Below are 8,031 nucleotides of genomic sequence, written 5' to 3' on the forward strand. Positions count from 1 at the left end.
TGCATATAAAAACAATTAAAACAATTGCATATATAAAACAATTTCAAATAAATTCAGATACTGACAAGATAAGATTCGGTACTTAGATGTCTTGTTGAAAGACGGGTCTTGTTAAAGAAGAAAATAATCAACAGGCACCAAAAAGAAAAAATGGAATTAAATACAAAATTGCAGTATGACTTCAGTTTTATATTTCCTATTGTGGGAGAGAGAGAAGGGTTGTAACTGTTTTGGGCTGTAACTGTCATCCCTGACCATCAACCATGCTGCTTGGGACCCTGGGACTTGTTCTCCAACAACATATGGAGAACATCAGGTTGGCTCTCCCTATGGATAAGAATTCCCTGTGGCCAAGGGAAATGTGGCTTCAAATCCCTGTATGTTTGTAAAGCTTGCTATGTGTCGCTGGACCCATCAGCCTATCCTATCTCAGAGACTTATTGGAAGAATAATGAGGAGCTAACTATTTCTAGAGTTGGGTCCATATGCACTACACATTTAGAGCAGTATCGTACTACCCTAAATAGCTATGGCTTCTCCCGAATAATCCTGGGAACTGTATTTTGTCAAGGGTGCCGGAAGTTTTCAGTACACCCTTATTCCCATCTCAGAGCTCCAATTTCCTGAGTGGTTTAACAATCAATCTCTCTTCCCAGGGTATTTATTATGGGATAGCTTCACATAACCAACATGCTTAAGTCTAATTAATGTATGAAGGGGTTAAAACCATAGAGTAAGCTGTCATGGCAGGCTTAGCTCACCTTGGGAGGGACTAAGTAGTCAAGCCTTTATTCACCCTTGAGAAGCTGCAACTTAAGACTGCTTGGCTCTTACAAGACACTCTTCAGTTCCTATACCAGGGGTCGGCACACTACGGCCCGGGGGCCAGATGCGGGCCCCCCCAGGCTCATAAATCCGACCCTCCCACCCACTTGGTCAGTCCCCTCACGCTGCAGACGCCTCTCCGCACGGGGACTGACTTCCACAACACTGGCACAGCTTCTGTGTGGGCAGCAATCTGAAGCGCGGATGCCTCTGGGCAGGTGCCACCACTTGCATGGCTTCAGATTGGCTGCAGGAAGTCCCTGCAGCCAATCCGAAGCCTCGCCGCCCGTGCGCTGAGGTAAACCCAGCGCGGCCATGGGCAGGGAGGCCGGTGGGCGGGTGGCAGGTCTGGGCCATGCCATGGGCATCGTGACGGGCATGTCATGGGGCTTCAGCCGCAGCTTGGCATGCCTGCTGGCCCTGTGCCTGGCACCCAGCTCGGAGCTGCTGTTGGTGGCACGCTTGGCGGCCGTGCTGGAGCAGCTGGAGGGCGAGCTGCCTGCCGCCTGCCCAGCGCGGGGCCAGCAGGCGCGACCTGCCTGCCAACCTGGCCTCGGAAGACAGGCCGCAGCAGTACACACCGCCTGGTTGCTCCATGGGGACTGGCTGATGGAACAATGCCAGTGAGTGGGCAGCGCCAATATGCATTCCTGAGCATGCGCAGAGTGCATTCCTCCTCCAGGTCCTGAGACAGCTGCGGGACCAGCTTGTGGGGTATTTATATTTTTCAAAATATAGTCCGGCCCCCCACAAGGTCTGAGGAACAGTGGACCAGCCCTCTGATGAAAAAGTTTGCTGGCCCCTGTCCTTTACCAATAATTTAGGAACTTTCACCACTGTAAATAAAGCGCAGTGATGGCCAAACTCGGCCCTCCAGCTGTTTTGGGACTACAACTCCCATCATCCCTAGCTAACAGGACCAGTGCTCAGGGATGATGGGAATTGTCGTCCCAAAACAGCTGGAGGGCCAAGTTTGGCCATCTCTGAACTAAGCCAAGTTTTACTGCCTCTGCAACTTTTTCTGAATTCTGCGTGGGAAGGCACATGAATCTGACCGTTGGAGAGTTTGTAAGTAAACCATTTTTAACTTACCCAAAGTGTGGTCTTTTTTTTTTCTATGCTAGGGGAAGGGGGGGACTTTGGAAGGAACTCACAAGGGCATATTTTAAAGGTCTATCAGCCTATATTCCCTTGCTTTACTTTGTTGCATATTCTATATCTATCTTTGTTGCATATATCTATCATCTATCTATCTATCATCTATCTATATCTATCTATTAGGTTTATATACCGCCCTTCATCATAAAATCTCAGGGTGGTTCACAGAATACAATCTTTTTTGATTTTAAATCTGTTGGGGTTTCCTCACCATACTCACCAAAGAGTACTTGCCCCAAACTGGATCTTGGCATTCAGGAATTATCCTTCCTATATTTTATTTTTTATTTGCACTAACATTTATTATTGTCTTTGACCGTGAAGGCAGATCATAGCCATTGTGGCTAGTAGCCAGTGGTAGCATTATCTTCCATATTTTATGCTACCATATTTTATGCTACCCATTTTAATTCAAATAATAAGTGTCCCTCAGACATTTGGGAAACCCTGGTCCAGGATGTAAGCATAATGTTTGATTAAAGACATAGTGCAGCTGTCAGTTGTACATTCCACACAGAGCTATTGTCGTGGATTGTAGCTTTTTTTAAAAGTCGGGGCAATGAGATGTTAAACCCACTATTCTGGTTTTTGGATCAGCGTTAACAGGAGAACACAAAGAAGTCTGTTTTGTAGCTTGAGAGAAAGTGTTACGTGGATAAATCACACACAATCCCCTTTGGCAGAGCTTTAACGCTGCAGCACCTGAAAAGAGCTGAATTTCTGCAGAACTCTTTAGCATTATATTTTTTCCATTGTGCTGCATGAAGGGGGAGGATGAGTTTGATATCAGCACTACTCCACAAATGTGCAAGTGCGTCGGCGTGACAGCCAGGCTTTGCCTTGGCAACTTAATATTGTCCTCGAAACATCTGGAATCGTTTGATTTGCATTGTTCAAGAGAACTTGATCTGTTAAACTGTCAGCGGCTGGGGGTCCAAACAGTGCCAATCAAATACATATTGTCAGGGAAGATGCATGTGTTAAGTTTAACGCTAAGATTCCCTATACCTCAATCCCACACTGGATTCCAGAATGTATATAGTTCTTTCCGCAAAAGCCCTCATTCGTGACATGGTATCCGAATGGACTTTGCCACAACTCTGCAACTGCTTTCTGTATAGAAATAAAGCTGAGGGCTGAAAGTATTTAATATTTTTACAAAATGCCAAAAGTGCTTAGTAACGGAAGGCTACAATTAGATAACTTGCTAATAGGTACATTAAAAAACAGGGATGCACACAGCAGAAATAATGGCCTCTGTCTTAGATGGGGGAACCTCTGGCCTTCCCAGCATTGTTGGACTATAATTCCCATCATCCCTGGTCATTGACCAAGGCTGGTGAGAGTTGGGAATCCAACAACTTCTGGAAGGGCACAGATCCCACACCACCAGACTTGGTTCATCTTTGATCTGATCCTGCAAAGTTCTTCTTTATGTTCTTAAGTCCAAAATAGCAGAGGTCACCAGAGCCCAGCATGAATAATGGCTGCACTGTTGCCTTCAGACTGCAAGCTGGTCCCTTACCACTGCATGGCATATTATTTCTAAGAGGCCTGTGACAGTCTCCCAGTTTGTATGGTTTGTGATCAAGCATTTGCCCTGAGCCCACAGAGAACAAAGGTACTGGTGTTTTGTTTTCGATTTTAATATAGTATTGTTGATTTACAGGGTCCCAAAGAGGGCGTGGCCTGGTTGTAATCAAGTCACCGGTTCTAAAAGGTGGCTTTGAAATGGTGTTCCTATTATTGCACTTGACTGCATTTTCGTTTTTGTTTTTGTGGTGTAAAACAAACCAAGCAACATCTGGCAAGTGGGGAGGTCGTGGTCTAAAATCACATTATTATTGTTCAATGTTGTGACATCAGATAGGTTTGTGAATATTTCAAATATAGATGCAACCACCCTTTTTGCCCCAATAGATGGGGCTTACCATGTGTAGGGGACTCTTTTACCAGCTGTCACTTCTCACAGTTTCAGATCTCCTAAACCTAAAGGCCCTTCTTTCCCATAAAGCTTAATTTACCGCTCGCCCCAGAGGCATATGAATCACACCTGCTTCTATAAAAACAGTTACTCTGCCACCAAAACCTGCTAGGATCTGCATTCTCACTTAAGTGAAAAAGCAAGTATGCCACAGTAGCCTCCCACTAGCATCGATCTGGGTGCTTACCCAAGAGTTGCCAACTTTTCAGTAAGCTTCTGCTAAAGGTAAAGGTAAAGGTACCCCTGCCCGTACGGGCCAGTCTTGACAGACTCTGGGGTTGTGCGCCCATCTCACTTAAGAGGCCAGGGGCCAGCGCTGTCCGGAGACACTTCCGGGTCACGTGGCCAGCGTGACATCGCTGCTCTGGCCAGAGCCAGAGCCAGAGCCAGAGCCAGAGCCGCACACGGAAACGCCGTTTACCTTCCCACCAGTAAGTGGTCCCTATTTATCTACTTGCACCCGGAGGTGCTTTCGAACTGCTAGGTTGGCAGGCGCTGGGACCGAGCAGCGGGAGCACACCCCGCCGCAGGGATTCGAACTGCCGACCTTTCGATCGGCAAGCCCTAGGCGCTGAGGCTTTAACCCACAGCGCCACCTGCGTCCCCAAGCTTCTGCTACAATGCCTTAAATGCCATTTTCATTTACAGAAACTAACAGGTGATGTTTGTTTCTATTAAGTGAACAGCTTTGCCCGCTAATTCCTGCAGATAAAATGCTCTGTTAAAAAAGGAGCATGTGGTTAGCCCAGGTACAGCAGACCTTTGGCCCTCCAGTTGTTGTTGGACTACAACTCCCATCATCCCTGACCATTGGCCATGCTGACTGGGACTGATGGGAGTTGGAGTGCAGCAATGTCTGGAGGGCCAAAGGTTCCCCGCCTTTGCCCTAGCCTGTCCACAGAGAACATCTGCACTGTGAATAGCTCATGTTTTGAATCATACTGAAACACATAAATAAAATATACATTAGGGCCAAGGCTGGCTGCTCTAGCTGATAACCAAACTGACTTACTTGATCAGCAAAATAGATGGTTAGAAGGACTGACGTACCATAATGACCACAGTTGCAGCCCAGCATCAAAACTTTATTATACTTTGGGTCTGTGATAGTCAGTGACAGGTTGTGGACAGGGTGGACCTGCAAGGAATGTAATTTCCTTTGATTTGGGAAGGAGAGCTTGTTCTCAAGTTCAAATGCTGTCTGATCTCCATATTGGAAGACATGGGAAGATTTTGTTGTATATGTAAAAGAAGTTACAGTGGTACCTCAGGTTACATACGCTTCAGGTTACAGATGCTTCAGGTTACCGACTCCGCTAACCCAGAAATAGTGCTTCAGGGTAAGAACTTTGCTTCAGGATGAGAACAGAAATCGTGCTCCTGCGGCGCGGCGGCAGCAGGAGGCCCCATTAGCTAAAGTGGTCTTCAGGTTAAGAACAGTTTCAGGTTAAGTACGGACCTCCAGAACGAATTAAGTACTTAATCTGAGGTAAAGGTAAAAGTAAAGGTACCCCTGCCCGTACGGGCCAGTCGTGTCCGACTCTAGGGTTGCGTGCTCATCTCGCTCTAGAGGCCATGAGCCGGCGCCGTCTGAAGACACTTCTGGGTCACGTGGCCAGCATGACGAAGCTGCAGCTGGCAAGCCAGCACCAGCGCAGCACACGGAAACGCCGTTTACCTTCCCGCTATAAAGCGGTCCCTATTTATCTACTTGCACTTAAGAGTGCTTTCGAACTGCTAGGTGGGCAGGAGCTGGGACCGAACGACGGGAGCTCACCCCGCCGTGGGGATTCGAACCGCCGACCATACGATCGGCAAGTCCTAGGCACTGAGGTTTTACCCACAGCGCCACCCGCGTCCCCTGAGGTACCACTGTAATAGAAACCTGGTTGCTTGTCCCTTGTTCTTCAGTCGTCACTAATGGTGAATGGGTATTTGTTTGTTGGCATCCTTCTGTCTTGAGAGGCAATGAATTGCACTTCCGGGGATGTAGTCATACCATTGGAGAATCACAGCGCCTGCTGTGGCTGCAGAGACCAGTAACTTGTAACTGCTGCCTCCTGTGGTGTTTTTGTGGTGTTAGCAGCACCAAAGCAACCTCTCTGGGGTGCAAGCCTGGCCAGTGTGTCTGGAGGTCCTGGGCTGCCCAGATGGCAAGACCCCCCTCTCAACCTTGCTGATGTCGTCCAAAGGAAAGCAGAGTAATACATTTGGCACCAGCTGGGCTGCAGGAGTTGCCAGAAGGAGGCGTACAAGGCACCACCTTAGTGTTTACTCCTTAGTTTTTTATTCTCCCAAAGATGTCCTGCAATGCAGCGGTTATGGGTTTTTCCTCAGGGTTTACTCCTGAAGTCTTCCTGGTAATCACAAATATGGGAAGTGCTATTGCACTCAGGTTCTGCTTCACATTTCCTAGAGACAGATAACTGGCCACTGAGAGAAGAGCATGCTGGATCCGGTCACCTGATCTAGCAGAACTTTTATTAAGTTCTCAGCAGACTGGTTAATACCGCTGGACGTGGCTGCTTCACCCATTGGTGAGTACACTAGCTGCTTCTTCCAGAGGCCAAAACACAAGAAGAGAAGTGCTTGAATACATGTGTCCATCTTGTTAAGAAGGCAGGGCCAACCTAAGAAGCTAACTGAGCAGGCAAATAAATCTGACTTCAACACTAGTGATGATGAGGACAGAATCTACCACTCAACCTGAGGGTAGCAGGTTAACTTAGGAGCCACCCCTTGTGACCACAAGTGTGAAAGGTGCTAAGCTAGATGGATCAATGGTCTGATGGTATAGGACAGCCAGGTGGCTGCTGCCCACATAAACACACAAACACACAGCATGGACCTCCTAGCAGAGCCAGCTGTGTTGGGCATATTCTGGCAGAACGTGTGGCTTTGGATAACTGGCTGCTGGCTGGCTGCCACCATTTCCCATATAGCAGTCAAAGGTAACTGTAACTGCATTTGAATTCTTATTGACCTCCTTGACCATGAAAGGTCTTGTATCCTGTTACTAATCATTTGAAAAAGTAGCCCACACCAACCACCCAAAGGCCAGCAGGAGTCAAGGGTGAAACTCCATCTATTTTATTGTCTCGTGATATAGCCCTGAAGGAATTCATATATCCTGGTCAAAAGAGAAACTAGATGTTCTGCAACTTGGCATCAGCTAACAAGTAAATATGGGATCTGGGGGCTTAGGCCACAGTCGTGACCCCGCTTACCTGGGAGTGAGCTGCACTGAATTCTATTGGATTTGCTTCTGAGTAGACATAGTTAAAATGTAAGAAGAGCCCTGCTGGATCAGACTAAAGATCCATCTAGTCCAGTGTTTCCCAAACTTGGGTCTCTAGCTGTTTTTCAACTACAACCCCCACCATGCCTTGCTAGCAGGACCTGTAGTCAGGGATGATGGGAATTGTGGTCCAAAAACCCCAGCTGGAGACCCAAGTTTGGAAAACACTGATCTAGTCCAACACCCTTATCTCACATTGGCCAAACAGATGTCTCTGGGAAGCCCACAAGCAAGACCTGAGAACCACAGCATCACTCTCTCCAGTAGTGATTCCCAGGAACTGGCACTTAGAGGCATACTGCCTCCAACAGTGGAGAGAGCACATTGCCATCCTGGCTAGTAACCACTGACACAGCCATGAGTTTGTCTTTGTCGTTTAGTCGTTTAGTCGTGTCTGACTCTTCGTGACCCCATGGACCAGAACACGCCAGGCGCTCCTGTCTTCCCGCAGTTTGGTCAAACTCATGTTGGTAGCCTTGAGAACACTGTCCAACCATCTTATCCTCTGTCGTCCCCTTCTCCTTGTGCCCTCCATCTTTCCCAACATCAGGGTCTTTTCCAGGGAGTCTTCTCTTCTCATAAGGTGGCCAAAGTATTGGAGTCTCAGCTTCAGGATCTGTCCTTCCAGTGAGCACTCAGGGCTGATTTCCTGAAGAATGGATAGGTTTGATCTTCTTGCAGTCCATGGGACTCTCAAGAGTCTCCTCCAGCACCAGAATTCAAAAGCATCAATTCTTCAGCGATCAGCCTTCTGAATTTGTCTAAT

This window comes from Podarcis cretensis (genome assembly GCF_951804945.1).
Source record: "Podarcis cretensis genome assembly, chromosome: 12".
NCBI lineage: Eukaryota > Metazoa > Chordata > Lepidosauria > Squamata > Lacertidae > Podarcis > Podarcis cretensis.